The 15,637-nt window shown below is 50.8% G+C and overlaps 1 protein-coding gene across 1 annotated transcript in view; it reads left to right on the top strand.

Annotated features, from left to right (window-relative positions):
• Positions 1 to 221: 221 nt before the first annotated feature.
• Positions 222 to 15,637, top strand: part of NCKAP5L (NCK associated protein 5 like) — a 30,418-nt gene continuing 15,002 nt past the window's right edge. Inside the window, exon 1 of the mRNA XM_060024739.1 lies at positions 222 to 300. The gene's annotated coding sequence lies outside the window, so the exon portion shown is untranslated. The remainder of the gene's footprint in view (positions 301 to 15,637) is intronic.

Genomic DNA, 15,637 nt, shown 5'->3' with positions numbered 1-15,637 from the left:
GGGAGGGGAGGTCCTTTCCTCCAGAGCGGAAGCGGAGCGCTCAGGCCGGGCGGACCTAGCTCTCGTCCTGGGAACATCTGGAGGGGGCTGGGAGGGGCGCGTATCCAGGGTGAACGTGGATTGGCTGCGCGGGAGGGGAGGCGGGGTCTGAGCGAGGGGCGGGGCTCACTGGCCCCTTTAAAGCCTTGACATCAAGAGGCGGCCCCAGCACCCCCCTTTTTCTCTGCCCCCCTCCCCCGAGCCGCGGCCATGGACCTGGCGGATCCGGCCTGCCCTAGCCCAGCTCAGCACCTGATTTCGGTGAGTTCTGGGCCCACTTGCGATTTAAAGGGCGGCGAGTGGGGGGTGTATTTAAGCCCGGGCTGGGGGTGAGAGATATGGAGGGTAAGGCTCTCGTGGCAGCCTTGGGTCGGAGAGGGCGGCGCGGCTTCCTGCCGGACCTCGCTGGCCTCCCCTCCCTCCCGCCTCACTCAAGCCGAGGGGTCCGGCCGCGACTCTGTCCACCCCCACCCCACCCCCTCCCGCCCCTCGCGCCATCCTCGCGCACACTCCGTGGCCCCGGAAGGGAAACTTTCCGGAGAGGGCGATGTTCCGGGGGCCGGTCTACCGCCCCCTTTGAAAGCACTGACCTTGCCCCAGCTGCGCACCCCACCCCACCCGCATCCTATCGTACGGGTGCCGCTTAGCGGTGCTGGGTTGTTGCGCGGGGGAGGCTCTCCCCAAAGCGCAGGCGCGGAGACGAACCTCTGGCTTCTCTTCGCACTCCTTGCTGTCTCCGTGGCCTGGGGCGGTGGGGTGGGGGAGAGGTGGGGGGAGGCGGAGAGATAGGGGTCTCCCGGAACGACCCTTCAGTGGCTCTGAGGGACTGCGGGAAGGAGAAGGGTAGCTGGGTGGGCTGAACACTAAAGAGAGGCTGAGGAAGGGAGAAGGGCTGGGCAGGGAGTGAAGCCAGGACAGCTCTTGCAGGAAAGGCTCTCTGGGTCCTGGCTGCGGTGCCAGAAGAATGCAGAGAATTTATCTGTGCTCGACACTCCACTGGCCTAGGCCGACTAGGAAAGCGGCTGTCTGAACCCCAGCCCCCGTGGTCTCTCCAGCCCTGGCACTGCCCCAAGGGCACGGAGGACCCTTACCTCCCACAGGCCTGGTTTTCCAGGTGTCTCAGCGCTATCCACCAGCCTGTCCAGCTGCTACTTCTGAAATGCCTGCCTTCCTGAGTAGCCAGGGATCTTAGGCTGCCCGGTTGTCTGGCTGTAAAGGCAGTGCTTCTATGCCCTCCCTACCACTGCTCTCCCTCCCCCACAGGTCCTCCTGCTTAAGCACAGTTGTCTGCCAGAGATAGTGGTGGAAACAAATGCCTGGGACAGGTGTGGTCCTGGAGGACAGTAGCTAATGGTCAGTGTCTAATGGTTCTGTGGGTGGTACTTTGGGGAAAGTGAACCTAGCCCAGTTGCCTTGTTGCAGACCCTCTCTTGCAAGATATGCCAGCTGACTCAGAGACTCCTTGTCTTTTAAGAAAGGAGACACAAAATTCACTTCTCATATTTATTGGGTTCCTGTCTTTCTAAGAACAACGTGGGGTTAGTGGGTTTCTTACCTCAGAGAAACACTTGCATCCCTGTCTAGGAAGATAATCTCCACTTCATTCAACTTTGTCTTCAGTTTATGGTCTGTGCATGAGGTGGTGTGAGCCCTCCAGCATCTCTCTCCAGCTCAGGCCTTTGGAAGAGAGTGAGAACCTGGAGAGGCAGATGGCCTGGGCTGCAGGGAAAAAGGCCCTTCTACAATAGGCAAGCAGAAACCAGTGTGTATGAGGACCAAGCTGTTATCACTGTGGACTGGGAGTCAGAAGCTCTGGTCCCTGCTCTTCATAGGTTGCTGTGTGACCTTAGCCAAGGTAGTTTGCCTCTCTGGTGCTCTTTTCCACCATGTGTAAAATTCAGTTGAATTAGAAAGCTCTACTATTCCTTTCCACTTTTTGACATTGTGTGGTTCCACTGATGAGTGAAATTGGAGGGGAGTAAGGTCCTCCAGCAGGGTGGCTAAGTTTGAAGAGGTAAGCTGCTTAGGAGTAGAACCTTGGGTGGAGGGACACAGACTCCCTTATCCTGCCTAAGAATAGCCACTGTGCTGCTCGCCCCTGGTGCCTTGGAGTATGAACTCCTGCTGGCTGGGGTTTGGCCCACCCATCAAGGCCTCTGGTGAGACATCCTGGCAGGCCAGTCTTTGAGCTGTGCCTTTGGGGAGGGGTTGAGAGAGGAGGAGGCAGCCAAGGGCCAGCAGGGGAAGCAGATTCCCAGGAGACAGTTTGCATCTCAGCTTTTGGGACTTGTTTTAGGATCTGGGCCAGGGAGTACAGCACACTCATCTACCCTGTTAATGGGAAGAGGACAAGGAGAGCCCCGCTGCTGTTGCCCATCCCACCCGTTGGCCCTACTCACCTCACCTCTGTACTCACACCCCCAGCTCCCAGGCAAGGGGTGTAAGGAATCTTCCCTACTGCCCTCGCCCAGCCAGCCTCCCAGACCCTGCCACGCCAGCCAGGCAGCAGCAGGGAGAGACTGCCGCAACCCCACCTTTCCCAGACTCCTTCTTCCATCCTGGGGGGTAGAGCTTTCTCAGGAGTCAGACTCTCCAGGCTGGGACTTGCTCTCTAGCCCAAGAACCAAAGACCTTCACGTTCTTCTTGTTTGTTTTCATCCTTGGTCTCCCAGGTGCTGAGGGAGATGTTAAAGGAGAGGTGGTGGTTAAAAAGGCCGTGGGATCGGTTGAATGTGGAGCATTCTCCTGCATTGCTTTTCCCTCTGCTAGCTCCCCAGGAGCCCTCTTCCCTGGGCCCTGCTGCCCATGAGAGTGAAGCTACAGCAGGAGGTGTTTAGGTTAGACCCCAAGGAAACCTTCCTCACTGCTAGAAACCCCTGGGATGGAGAATGGAAGCTCCCAGGAAGGTCAGTTTCCCAGAAAGTGGTTAACAGTGGAGTCCCTGTCAGAGTGAAGGATGTGGCTGTTGCTAGGCAGAGGCTGCCGTTTCCTCTTGGGGTGTGGCTCTGAGGCCAGCCAGCCAGAGGCCCTGTTAGAAGCAGGAGGAGAAAGGACTCTTGCCTGATAGCAAAAGAGGGGTCCCTGGCTCCATCAGCCTTGGGTCACCAGAAGCACGTCTCTCAGAACAAATGCCGCTTCTGCCCCTGCTTCCCCAGCTCCTCCCCTAATTCACCACCACTACCACTGTCTGCTTTGACAATCCTCACCCAAACCTGGCAGACTCCTCTAGCCCCAGTCTGGCTGCACTAATGGACTGATTGGATTTTCTATACTTGGAGTTTGGGATTTCTGATTGAACATGCAAATTTATGTAAATCAATCTGGGATCTGCCACTATGTCAAAACAACATAGAGTCACAGGCTGGAAGGAATCCTAGAGACAGTCTAGTCCAATGCCCTCATGTTAAAAATGGGGAAACTGAAAAAAAAGGTGGGGAGTACACTGAAGTCTAGAGGGGGCAGTGATTTGTACAATGATGAGTGTCAGAGGCAGGGCTCCTGACTGGTCTAATGTTTTACGTTGTACCATTCTGCCTTAATTTCTTGTGCATGAGGGGGCCTGGCCAGATTTAAGGCAGAGAGGGCAGTTCTTGAACCTGATATTGTGGAGAGCTAAGCCCTTGGGGTCAGAGTGTTATCTCAGGGTCCCCCATGGGCTCTGGTCAGCTCTCTTAACATGCTGAAGAAAAACAACTTCAAATCCCTTAGAATAACACCCTTAATATTTTTCCCCAGGCCCTACCCTGGAGGGTTGGAAGACAAGGTCTTTGGTTGCTCCCTGGCTTGACACTTATGGTTCCCCAGAGCTGAGGTTGTGTCTGTTCCCAGCATCTCTCACAGTACCAAGCACGTAGTAGGCTGCAGGTGGATCTGCACAAGCAGTGCCTCCATCTTTACACTTCATCCACATTCAGGTGTGTGCTGCTTCCCTCCACGGCCACAGTGGGAAAAGATATTTGGTCTTCTGTGACCACCCTCCCCTCCTCTCCTGGAGGAGGCACAGACCAGCTGAGCCTCCTCTGCCGGTTTCTAAAGCAGTGACCGACTAGGCAGGCCTTGCTGTAGAAAAGATCTCATTATTTTAAGGTCAGTGCCAAAGGTGGGTGGGGGCTGCTGAGATGGGCTTGGGTCCCAAAGAAGCAGTCTCCCCACTTGACGTGATTTTGATCTGATCTACCCACCTGGCTGCCAGGTGCCTCCTGCTCCCACTTCATGGACTGCGCCTGTCACATGGGGCTGTTTGGAGAGCTGAGCCCTCCCTTAGCCTATAGTGCCTGTGCACGTTGCAGAGGTGGCGGAGGTGCTCAAAGCAGCTGTTGGCCTGCTTTACGGTGCTTTGGGAGAGGAGTGTTTTGGCTCAAGATCGGAACCCTGGACTCCCTGCCAAGGCTTCCACCAGGTCCTGGCAGCCTGGGGAGGGGGCTTGGGGCACATATGTGGGGTCTTCCTCACCTTCACCCCAAACCCAGGTCTGGCTGACTCTGAAAGAAGCGCCCTTGTCTTCAGCACCTTCCCAAAGCACGACAGATATGGAGCTCTAGTTCCTCACTGCCCAGTGGCCCTCGGCACCTATATCCTTAGCTCCGTGTGAGCCAGATCTTTCTCCCTGGGCCTCAGTTTCCCAGTCTGTGCTGATAGATTAATAAGACATCATCACTGGGGTGTGGCACCTGCTTGGTAATTAACGTTTTCCCTACTCTGGGAGTCACACAGATGAAAGAGGCCTGAGGAGGCCAGGTTGTTATTAAGGTGAATTATCACTGCTGCTCTTCCTGATTTCTAAAAATCCAGCAGCTGCTGAGAAGAGCCCAGTCAGGCACAGCTCCCTGAACCTTATGCTGGTCCTTAAGCTCTGGGAGTTCTCCAGGACTCGCTAAGCTTTAAAAAAAAAAAAAAAAAGTATAGGTATTTTAAAAGGAGAGATGCCTCATTCTGCTGCTTGTGCTGTTGCCTGCAAGACTTGAGTGGTGAGTGCTGCTTGGGGTGTTGGTCTGCAGTTCTCACTATAATGCAGGGCTTGAAATTGTCCCTCCCTGAAGACCCTCTGGGTAGGAGAATGATGAGGTCTTTCCTGGAGGGGAATGTGAGAGGCCCTGGAATTCCTGGGGTGTGGCCGTGGGGTTCTCAGCAGCTGCTCTTCCAGGGGCTGATTTATTTCACTCCCAGCTGGCTTGATGTGAGGGCTGTAACTGGCCCTTTTGTGTGAGGATCTGTTGAGACACCCCCAGAACCTGCCCGCAGAAGCCCCAGGCACTTCAGGAGTCCTTTACCCTACCTTATCGCTACCTGTCCCAAACCTTCCCCTTGCTCAAGCTCCCACCTCTGCCTCTGCCCTTGGCCAGACCTTACCCCCTTCCCAGGAGTAAGAATGAACCCAGCTCTTATCCAGGCGGAAGTAGCCCTGACTAACTTTTTTCTTTTTGAGATATATTTATTTTACTTTTTTGGCTGCATTGGGTCTTTGTTGCTACATGCGGGCTTTCTCTAGTTGCAGCGACTGAGGGCCACTCTTCATTGTGGTGCACAGGCTCCTCATTGCGATGGTGGCTTCTCTTGTTGCGGAGCAGAGGCTGTAGGCGCGTGGGCTCAGTAGTTGTGGCTCGCAGGCTCTAGAGTGCAGGCTCAGTAGTTGTGGCGCACGGGCTTAGTTGCTCCGCGGCATGTGGGATCTTCCCAGACCAGGGATCGAACCTGTGTCCCCTGCATTGGCACGTGGGTTCTTAACCACTGTGCCACCAGGGAAGTCCCCTAACTTCTGAATAGTTAGTTGCTACGAATGCCCACCACAGCGGGGGCTGGGGGGGCCTCTCCCCTACGTCGGGGAGAGATTGCTGAGAAGAAAGAGAGTGAAGAAACTGGTGTTCCTTGGCCAGACCCCACACTCATCTGTCTAGACCTCCTCACCCCTCCCTTGTCCTGGGGCCTGGTCCTTACTTCCTAACGTGGGAAGAAGAGAGTAGATGGCCCCATCTGGGGGGGCTTTAGAAGTCACCTGGTCAAGTGGTTATTCCTTCTATTTTTTTTTGTTTTATATTCTTTTATTTTTTCACTAGATTTTTTTTTACATAGTCCAAAGATCAAAATGATACAAAAAGGCATACATTGAGAAATCTTACTCCCCCCTCCACCCCTTCTCCCTCCATAGATAATCACTTATTAATTTCTTACATAGCCCTGGTTTTTTAATACAAAAATAAACACAAGTATATATTCTTCCCCCCCCTCTTGCCCAAAAGATAGCAAATAGAATATACTGTCTTCATCTGTCACCAGTTGGCAGTATCTGTGTGTACAGAGATTTCTTCTGCCACCATGTCAGGACTCTGGTTTCTGACCTTCACCACCCACCTCAGGGTCCCCCAGTCGACCCCAGGCCAGGAGCAGGGTTCATTTACCTTCATATACCAAACTTCATTCGGATGCCAAAACCAAGGAATTCTCAATCTAGGGCCAGCTCTTACTAAGTACTAGGTGTGGTGCCAGGCTCTGGGGATACAGTGGTGATCCCAGAAGTCCATGTTAATCAAATAATTAAACAGTTATAAAGTTACAGCTGTGATGGAGGCTGCAAAAGAAGGACAAGCACTGTGAGACCAGATAATCAGAGGCCCTCCCCACCTTGGCGTGTGAGGGATGTGCGTGTGTAGGGGCAGGCACGTGACACATCACAGAGCTGGGGCAGGAATCTGGGGCCAGGGCTGCAGAAATGGTACCACGTGACCTGGGAAGCTGGGTTCCTCAACTTGACTTCAGTGGTGTCTCTTCTCCCCACTACCCCAGTCTGTGGGATGTCCTGGACCCCTTGAGTTTTACTGTGTCCAAGACAAGAGGCCCCCTTCTCTGCCAGATGGTGCTGCAAATGCCTACTCCCCTGCCTCCATCCCATTGCCTTCTGTTTCCCCAGCTCTGGGCCTGTGGGCTCCTGAAGCTAGAGCCTTCCTTTCCACTGCAGGCTGAAGGGAAGTTGGGGGGTGTTTGCTTCTCACTTCCTCTGTAGACGGCACCTCACTTCCTGTCCCCAGGGCTAGAAGAAGGCTAAAGCTCTTGGCTTTGCTGTCCCTTCCTCTCTACCCGCCTTGCTTTCCTGGGAAGCCTGTGGGGCCCATAGGAGGAAGGCAGCATCAAATCCAAGGGCTTCTCCCTAAAGGCCCTGCTGGGCTCCTCACCCCCACATCCCCCACCCCACACAAGGGGATCTCTTTTCTCAGATGCAGTCCATTTCCAGACGTGATCTCATCCTTCTCTTCTATGCCCTCTGGGAAGAGAGGAGTCAGAGAGGGAGATCACCCCATTTGACAGATAAGAAAACTGAGTCGGGGGTTTCTAGGCTTCACCTAGGGGCATGCAGTATGACTGAGCCAGACTGGAATCAAGGAAGCCTGACTCCCATTTATGGGCACAAACGAGGAGAGCCTAGTCGGAATTGTGGGTGAACCAGAGCTACTTTCTCCTCCCAGAGCAGAGCTGGCAGCTTAAGAGGTCACCTATGGGCTCTGGCCAAATGGCACCCACTGAGCCAACAGTAAAGCTGCCTGGACAGGAAGACACTTGGTTGGCCAGAGCCCGTTCCCTTTGAAGAAAGAGGCCAGGATATGAAGCCTGGGGGAGTGAGTACTAGGGACTGAGCATGGGGGGCTGGCTGAGTATATGCCCAGCTCTTTGGGGCCTGCAGGTGCAGCCTGAGAGCCAATAGGCTGTGCAGCCTCCCAGGCCCTTTTTCTCTTGGATCGGAGAGCAGATAGCTGAAGTTCCAGTTGTCAGCTCTGGTATTGTCTCCAGGAGCCTCTCTGCCTCTGTTCCTCCTGTGGGACCCAGCATATGTCTCCAGTTACACCCAGGATGTTGAAAAGATGCTGATTCTCCTGTTCGGTCAGGAGATAGGAGATGAGTTGGTAACTGGCATGGGCCAGGGGACCAAGAAACACTCACCTTCAAATGCCCTTCAGTCCAGCTGCACTGAGTCATTCTGTTTCCATACACACCCAGAGACATCTGCCTCCTGCTGCCTAGAATGACCCCCTTCCCTTTTCCTTGTAGCTAAACCCTATCTGTCTAAAAAGGCTGAGTTCCCTAGATGCTCAAATTCTGAAAAACTGTTCCAGCTTAATATTTCTCTCCTGATTTTTAAAGTTCTTCAAAGACTTCTCTTGTGGAACCTCCTTCACAGTACAGCTATTTACCTACATGTCTTACATCCCCTACAAGTCTGAAAGCTCCAAGAAGTCTGAAAAGAACTGACCCATCTCTCAATTGCCTCCCAATACCCAGCACTGTACCTCCCACTGAGTGATCTGCCCAGAATATTTGCAGAATGAATAGATTAGTCCCTTTGCCAGAGGGCATCACTGAGACCTGGGAGAAGGTTGAGAGCTTGGAAAAGGTCATATCAATGTTCGGGACAAATCTGAAAATGTCCTTGCTTACTTCTCAGTGTGGCTTGTCATCTGGACCTTCAGAGCCACTTGGGTTGGGGGCTGTCACTGGGGATCTTTAAGGGAACCTGATGAGTCCACTGTACCTTCTCACCTGTCCTGTCTTTCTGGTCTTTTTCTGTCTGTAATGAAAGGAGATCACCAAGTTCAGGACCTCGTTGGCAGGAGCAGTGCCCTGGCAGGAAGTAGGGGTGGGGGAAAGGAAATATAAGCAGGGCCCCTCCTCAGGGAGCTCCCCTTCTAACAGCATGGAAGTTGCCCCTTCTCTCAGAGAGTACTAGAGAACAGGACGCATTACAGTTTGAAATACTGATCCTGCAGGAGGCACTTGAAGAAGAGAGATCAACGTGGGCCACGTCAGTCCAGGACAGCTTTTCAGAAGATTGTTGCTCTGCGGCCAGCCCAGGGCAGGGCTTCCAGGGCCATGTTGAGGGCTTTCATCTGTCCCCAAGCAGTAGGCGGTCATGGGAAGATTTGAAGCAGGAAGGACGCAATCAGATTTACAGTTTTAGAAAGAAGATTGCTCTGCTAGAGCTCCCTTGGAAAAGAGATTGTGGCAGGGAAAATACAAGATCAGCCTGGAACATCTTCTCGTGCCAGAAACTAAGCAAATGTTAAAAAATAAGTAAACGTTTTTTTTTAATGGAGGCATGTTGAAAGGACACAGGAGCCAACCTGAAAGCATGGCCGAAGCTGGAATTTAAGCAGTAAAATAAGTGGTGATGATAATATTGGATTAAAATCCAAAGAATAAAATAATGCCCGTGAGTCCATACTCATACAAATATGTAATTAAGTAAATAAATGGGAGTGAAGAGACAGCTTTTTCTTACAGAAAACTTCCAATTAATAAATTACAAGGAATGAGGGAAATTGAAAATTATTGTTAGGGCACCATAGTAATTGCTGCAAGCAAGATCCACTGATGAACCCTAAAATGAGTGGGTGAAAATTTAAGCAGAAACAGGATTTTGCATGGTCACAAAGTATTGCCCTCCCCCCAAATATTTATTATTAACAAAAGAAAAAGTATGTTTTCATTTTACTGTACAGAAACCCACTAGTAGACGCCACCTAACCAAGTGATCAAGGTTAACATCACCAGTAATAAGATATCTCAGCATCATGTATACACACCCCCTGATAGAATGCACTGAGAAGGGCACATCACCTCTGTGATATTCTTTCCCAAAATCCATAACCTCAATCTCATTGGAGAAAACATCAAACAAACTCATATTAGGCAATATTCTCCAAAGTACTGACCAGTTACCTTCCAAAGTGTCAAGGTCATAAAAGACAAAGACTGGGAATCCCCTGGCAGTCAGTGGTTAGGACTCCGTACTTTAACCACAGAGGGCTTGGGTTCGATCCCTGGTCGGGGAACTAAGATCCTGCAAGCCGCTTGGAGCGGCCAAAACAAACAAAGACCGAGGAACTGTCATGGATCACAGGAGACTAAGGAGTCATGGTGACTAAGTACAATGTGGGATCCTGGATTGGATCTTGGGATAGAATACCAGTGGAAAGGACATCAGTGGAAAAACTGGTTAAGATCCAAATAAAGTCTATGGATTGTTTTTTTTTAAAATATTTATTTATTTATTTTGGCTGCACCAGGTCTTAGTTGCGGCATGTGGGATTTTTAGTTGCGGCATGTGGACTTCTTAGTTGTGGCATGTGAACTCTTTAGTTGCAGCATGCATGCGGGATCTAGTTCCCTGACCAGGGATTGAACCCGGGCCCCCTGCATTGGGAGCGTGGAGTCTTACCCACTGGACCACGTGTGGTTTTTTTTTTTAAATTGTTTTGCTAATGAATGATGTAGAACAGTGAGAGCATGCTGCTATGTCTGTTTGTTGTTTTTTTTTTTTAAGGTATACACACATACACTCACAAATAACTAACACAGAAGAAGAGGTGGAAGATAGCTGCAGAGAGTGATAGACAAGGGAAACGTTGTCCAGGAGGAAGTGGTCACTATCAAGACAGAAAAGACAACCACAGAATAGGAGAAAACATTTGCAAATCATATATCTGGTAAGGGACCTGTGTTCAGAATATATAAAGAATTCTTACAACTCGACAGTAAAAAGACACATAACCCAACTAAACAATGGGCAAAGGGATCTGAATAGACTTGTCTCCAGGGAAGATATACAAATTGCCAATAAGCCAATGAAAAGATGTTCAACATCATCAATCGGAGGAATATAAATCAAAACCATAAAAATCACTTCAGGACTTCCCTGGTGGCACAGTGGTTAAGAATCCGCCTGCCAATGCAGGGGACAAGGGTTCGAGCTCTGGTCCAGGAAGATCCCACATGCCGCGGAGCAACTGAACCCGTGTGCCACAACTGCTGAGCCTGCGCTCTAGTTTCCGTGCTCCGCAACAAGAGATGCCACCGCAATGAGAAGCCCGCACACTGCAACAAAGAGTAGCCCCCACTCGCCGCAACTAGAGAAAGCCCGTGCACAACAACAAAGACCCAACACAGCCAAAAAAAAAAAAAAAACTTCACATTTACTAAGGTGACTTAGAATCAGAAAATCAGACAATAACAAGTGGTGAGGATGTGGAGAAATTACAGCCCTCACATATTGTTGATGGAACTCGGGCTTGGGTTCGATCCCTGGTCGGGGAAAATGGTGCATCCACTTCGGGAAACAGTTTGGCAGTTCCTCAAAAAGTTAAACCTAAAGTCACCATACAACCCAGCAATCCCACTGCTGGGTGTATACCCAAGAGGAAATGAAAACATCCATCCAGACAATTTGTACACTGGTGTGTACACTGCTTAGAGCAGCGTTATGCATAATAGCCAAAAAGTGGAAACAGTTCAAATGTCCATCAATAGCTGAATGGATAAACAAATTGTGGCACAGCCATACAATGGAATATTATGTGGCCATAAAAAGGAATGTAGTACTGATGCATGCTTCAACAGAGATGAACCTTGGAAACATTATGCAGAGTGAAAGAAGCCAGTCACAGAAGACCACCTATTGTATGATTCCATTCATATGAAATGTCCAGAATGGGGAAATCTACAGAGACAGAAAATAGATTAGTGGTTGCCTTGGTTTGGGTGTGAGGGGCTGGTAACTAAGGAGTAATGAAAATGTTCTAAAATTGACAATGGCCATGATTGTATATGTCGGTGAATATACTACAAACCACTGAACTGTACACTTTAAATGGGTGAGTTGTGTGGGAGTTGAACTACGTCTCAAAGCTTTAAAAAACATAGTCCAGCAGGAAGTGCCACCAGAGGCATTTGTGCTTGAGAAGGCAATGGGGACCGAAAAACATTGTAAGATTTAGCATTGTGGTAGCTACTGCTGAAGTTGGACCACGTTGAGGAAGGAGTGAGAAGTGAGGATGGCTTTTTTTTGGGAAGTTTGGCTGTGAAAGACAAAAGAGGGCAGTATCTGGAGAGATGTCAGGGGGAAATTATTTTTAAGATGAAAGGTACCTGAGAAGTTGTAAAGGTAGATGGGAAAGATCCCTTCAGGAAGTAGACCCTGAAGACATAAATGGGGAGGGTCTGGGGTAGGAACGACTGGCCTTGCCTGGGAAAAGGGCAGCCCCTCTGCTGTAATAGGAGGAGAGAAGGAAGTACAAAGGACTCCGATGGGGCTGGGACTGTGGTGGTGGGAGGTTTGAGGGGTTTCTCCTCTGCTGGCTTCAATCCGCTGGGGAAGCGAGGGGAGGTGGTAGACCAGAAGTTTGAGGCGATTGGAGAGGGTGTGAGTCATTGCAGAGAATGAGAGAGCAACTCTAAGTCTTGGTAAGAGTGCCAGCAGGACTGCCCATGTGGCTGAGATGGCCTTCCTTTGGTGAAGAGAGAGTGAGAAATAGCGTGAGCAAAAGCCTGGGGACAGGAGTGTTAAGTCCTGTCCTTCCCTTCCCTACTCTAGACTGGAAAGAAGCATTGACCTCGAATGCTCAAGTCAAGGAATCCCAGGGATCTTCTAACTTCACTGTCCAGTATAGTCGCCACCAGCTGCATATGGCTATTTAAATTTAAAATTCAGTTCCTCAGTTGGACCAGCCACATTTCAAATGCTCAGTAGCCATGTGTGGCTGGTGGCTGCCATATTGAACAGCATGGAATAAACATTTTCATCATCACAGAAAGGTCTACTGGACCACACTGTTCTAAGAAAAGTGACTCTTTTCAAACTGCTGAGTCTAAGGACCCCTCTACAATATAAAAATTGAAGACCTCAAAGAGCTTTGATTCATATAGATTGTACCTATTGACATTTACTGTCATACAAATTGGAACTGAGAGTTTTAAACATTTATTTAATTCATTCAAAAGTAACAATAAACCCATGTTAACATATTTTATGAAAAATAATCATATATTTTCCAAAACAAAAAATAGTGAAAAGAATGGCATTGTTCTTCATTTTTGCAAATCTGTCATGTCTGACTTAATAGAAGGCAACTGGATTCTCATATCGGCTTCTGTATTCAATCTGTTGTGTTATCACATATCACGTAGTCTCTGGAAAATGCCGCTATGTACTCATGAGAGAATGAGAGTTAAAAAGGTAAATAATGTCTTAGTCATATTGTGAAAATAGTTTTGACCCTGTAGATTCCTTGAAAGGGCCTCGGGGTCCCTGGACCACACTTTGAGAACCACTGTTCTAGAACAACCTCCACTTGGCATGAAGGAACTTATCCTTGAGAAACTGAGTGATTTGCCTAAAGTCACACAGCAAATAAATTGCATTGTTGGGACTATAAGCCTTCTGCCTTCTGGTCTGAGGCTTTTTCCAGTACCCTTGGCCGGGCTGGGATGGGCCTGCTGGGCTTTTGGGAGTGGGGCCTAAGCTTCTTGGCTGCAGAACCCCTGGTGTGTGCCCCTATAAATAAACCCATTGTGTCTGTCCGTGCCCCTTCCCTCTCCCCACCCGCAGCAGTTGCTTTTATTGTTGGGTTATGCTGTGAACAGGGAACGTTGAGGAAAGGCAGGGGACTGTCCTACTGTCAGTTTGAAAGAACCTATACCATGGTCTGGAGGTTCTTGGAGTGCCTGTGAAGAGGAAGTTGGAGGAGGGGTGCAGTGGGCCCCTTCCCCATGGACACTTGCCTCTCAGAAGGGCTATTGTGTCTTGGGGCCAGTTGTCTGGAGGAGGAAAGGAAATTCTTGTCTGCCTCTTTCCCTGAGTGGGGAGGAGACCAGTTGGAATACTTAGGGCTAAAAGATGCTTTAGGCCAGATTAAGGTGGCCACTTTCAGGCTAGGAATGCCCTGGGGCCTCAGTCCTCATTTTCCTCCCCACACCCCAGGGCAGCGCAAGGGCTGATCTTGTCTGGAAGGGAGCGTTTGCTGTGGGTGAAGAAGTTGCTGTTTACAAGTAGACTTTTGGGTGTGACTGGGATTTCAGAAAGCAGCTGGGGGATGGGGGGAGCAGAGGGGAAATGGTTGTGTTACGGATGATTCTGTTATTAAAGTGAGCTCCATCTCTGCCTTCCCACAGCTGCCCACCCCTCCCCCACCTCCTGGCCCCTTGCTTTTTTCCCTAGAGGACTCCGGGGGGGAACAGCTGGTGAGCGAGGGGCTCATCAGGGCCCAAAGGCCTTGGCTAAGGGCCAGGGTAAGGGAGCCTGGAGGACAGGCTTGCTGCCATCTCTCTGGCCCCTTCCTCCCAGGCCTGGACTCTGAGTTTAGGGAGGGGTCTTGCTGGTGCCCTGGCTGGAGAGGGGGTGGGAGCTGCAGACTCTACTCCTTTGATCTGGCTGACTGAAAGGCCAGGACAGTCCCATCTTTTGGGGCTGGGGGGCCATACATGACTGACTAGGCTGAAGAGATAGTGGTCACCCAGATTCACTCAGGGATGGGGCTGCACCCACCTCATCCCCGGGTTAGCCAGAAACCCCCTGAGCAGCTGTTCCCTCCTTGTCTCTGAAGGAGGGCCAGAGAGGCTCTGCTCTTCCTCCCTTCCTCCCCCTCCCTCCCCTCAGCACTGAGGTCACCTCCCTCTGAATCAGGCTTTTGCGGGGCGGGGTTGCCCGCTGGCAGTTCTGGCGGGAGAAGCCTCCCATTCAAGCTCAAGCTCCCACCCACTGCAGCTCCATCCCTACCCATCCTGGCCAGCACCATGTGTTCCAGACCCACATCCACCATCTGGGATATGGTGTGGGACCACCAGAGGAATGCCTGAAACCAGGGCCATCCTGAAAAACCCAAGCCAGGGCTGTTCCTGGGCCCCAGGTGGGCTGAGCACAGAAGCTGTGAGTAGCAGTTGTGGGGCCTGAGGGAGGATGACGGTGCTCGGCCCTGGGGAGGTGGGTCCCACTGACCCTGCAGGGACAGCCACTGGGGAACCGACCTGAGTTTTTTTTGTTTTTTTTGTTTTTGTTTTTTCTCATGAGATTTGGGTCGAAAACCCAGACTCTGAAGGGCCAAATTCCTAATTGGGCTCAGATTGGGAGCTAGAGGTGGTATTATCTCTCTCGATCTTAATGTTCCCTAGAGGAGGGTAAAGATGCAGGAAGTTTTCTTTTCACCATAGAAATCTTGAGCTCAAACTCACCCTGCTCACAGCGTGCGTGCGTTGTCTCCCCAGCGCCAAGTTTAAATGCAGGCCTCTTCCGAGTGACTCAGCAACCCAGGCTGACAGCTTCCTGCCTGCCCTCTGCTTGTGGCCCTGCAGACACAGAGAAAACCCGTCGCCCTGAGTTGGCTGGACCACTTTGGCAGAGGGCAGAAAACTTCTCCCCAAGGTGGGGCTGAGTCACAGCCTGCCTTCAGCCGACATTTCCGGAGCCTCTCCCAGGCCCTGCTCAGGATACGGAGACCGACCCCCATGACCAAGTTGTTGCACTTAGGGGGCTTGTCCCTTGGAGGGTCTCCCCTAGGTCACAGTGGGACTCAGGCCTCCCTGCCCTGGGATCCCCAGGGGCTCAGATCAGGAGTGGCAGTAGTTGGCTTTGTGGGTGTGTTGGGTCCCTGCCCTCCTCAACACGCAAAGCCACATATACCTACTGCACAGCCAGCCCTCGCAGTCTGGGCCTCATGCCTAAGCTGGATGCTTTTTTATTTTTATTTTATTTTATTTTTTTTAGAATAAGATACCCTCCTAAACCACCTTCACCCTTAGTTTGGTTTTTGTTGTGTGAAGAAAACAAAGACTCGAGGTTTCT

The sequence above is a fragment of the Delphinus delphis genome, chromosome 11, assembly GCF_949987515.2.
Source record: "Delphinus delphis chromosome 11, mDelDel1.2, whole genome shotgun sequence".
Lineage (NCBI taxonomy): Eukaryota > Metazoa > Chordata > Mammalia > Artiodactyla > Delphinidae > Delphinus > Delphinus delphis.
This window is presented reverse-complemented; position numbering and strand designations above follow the sequence as displayed.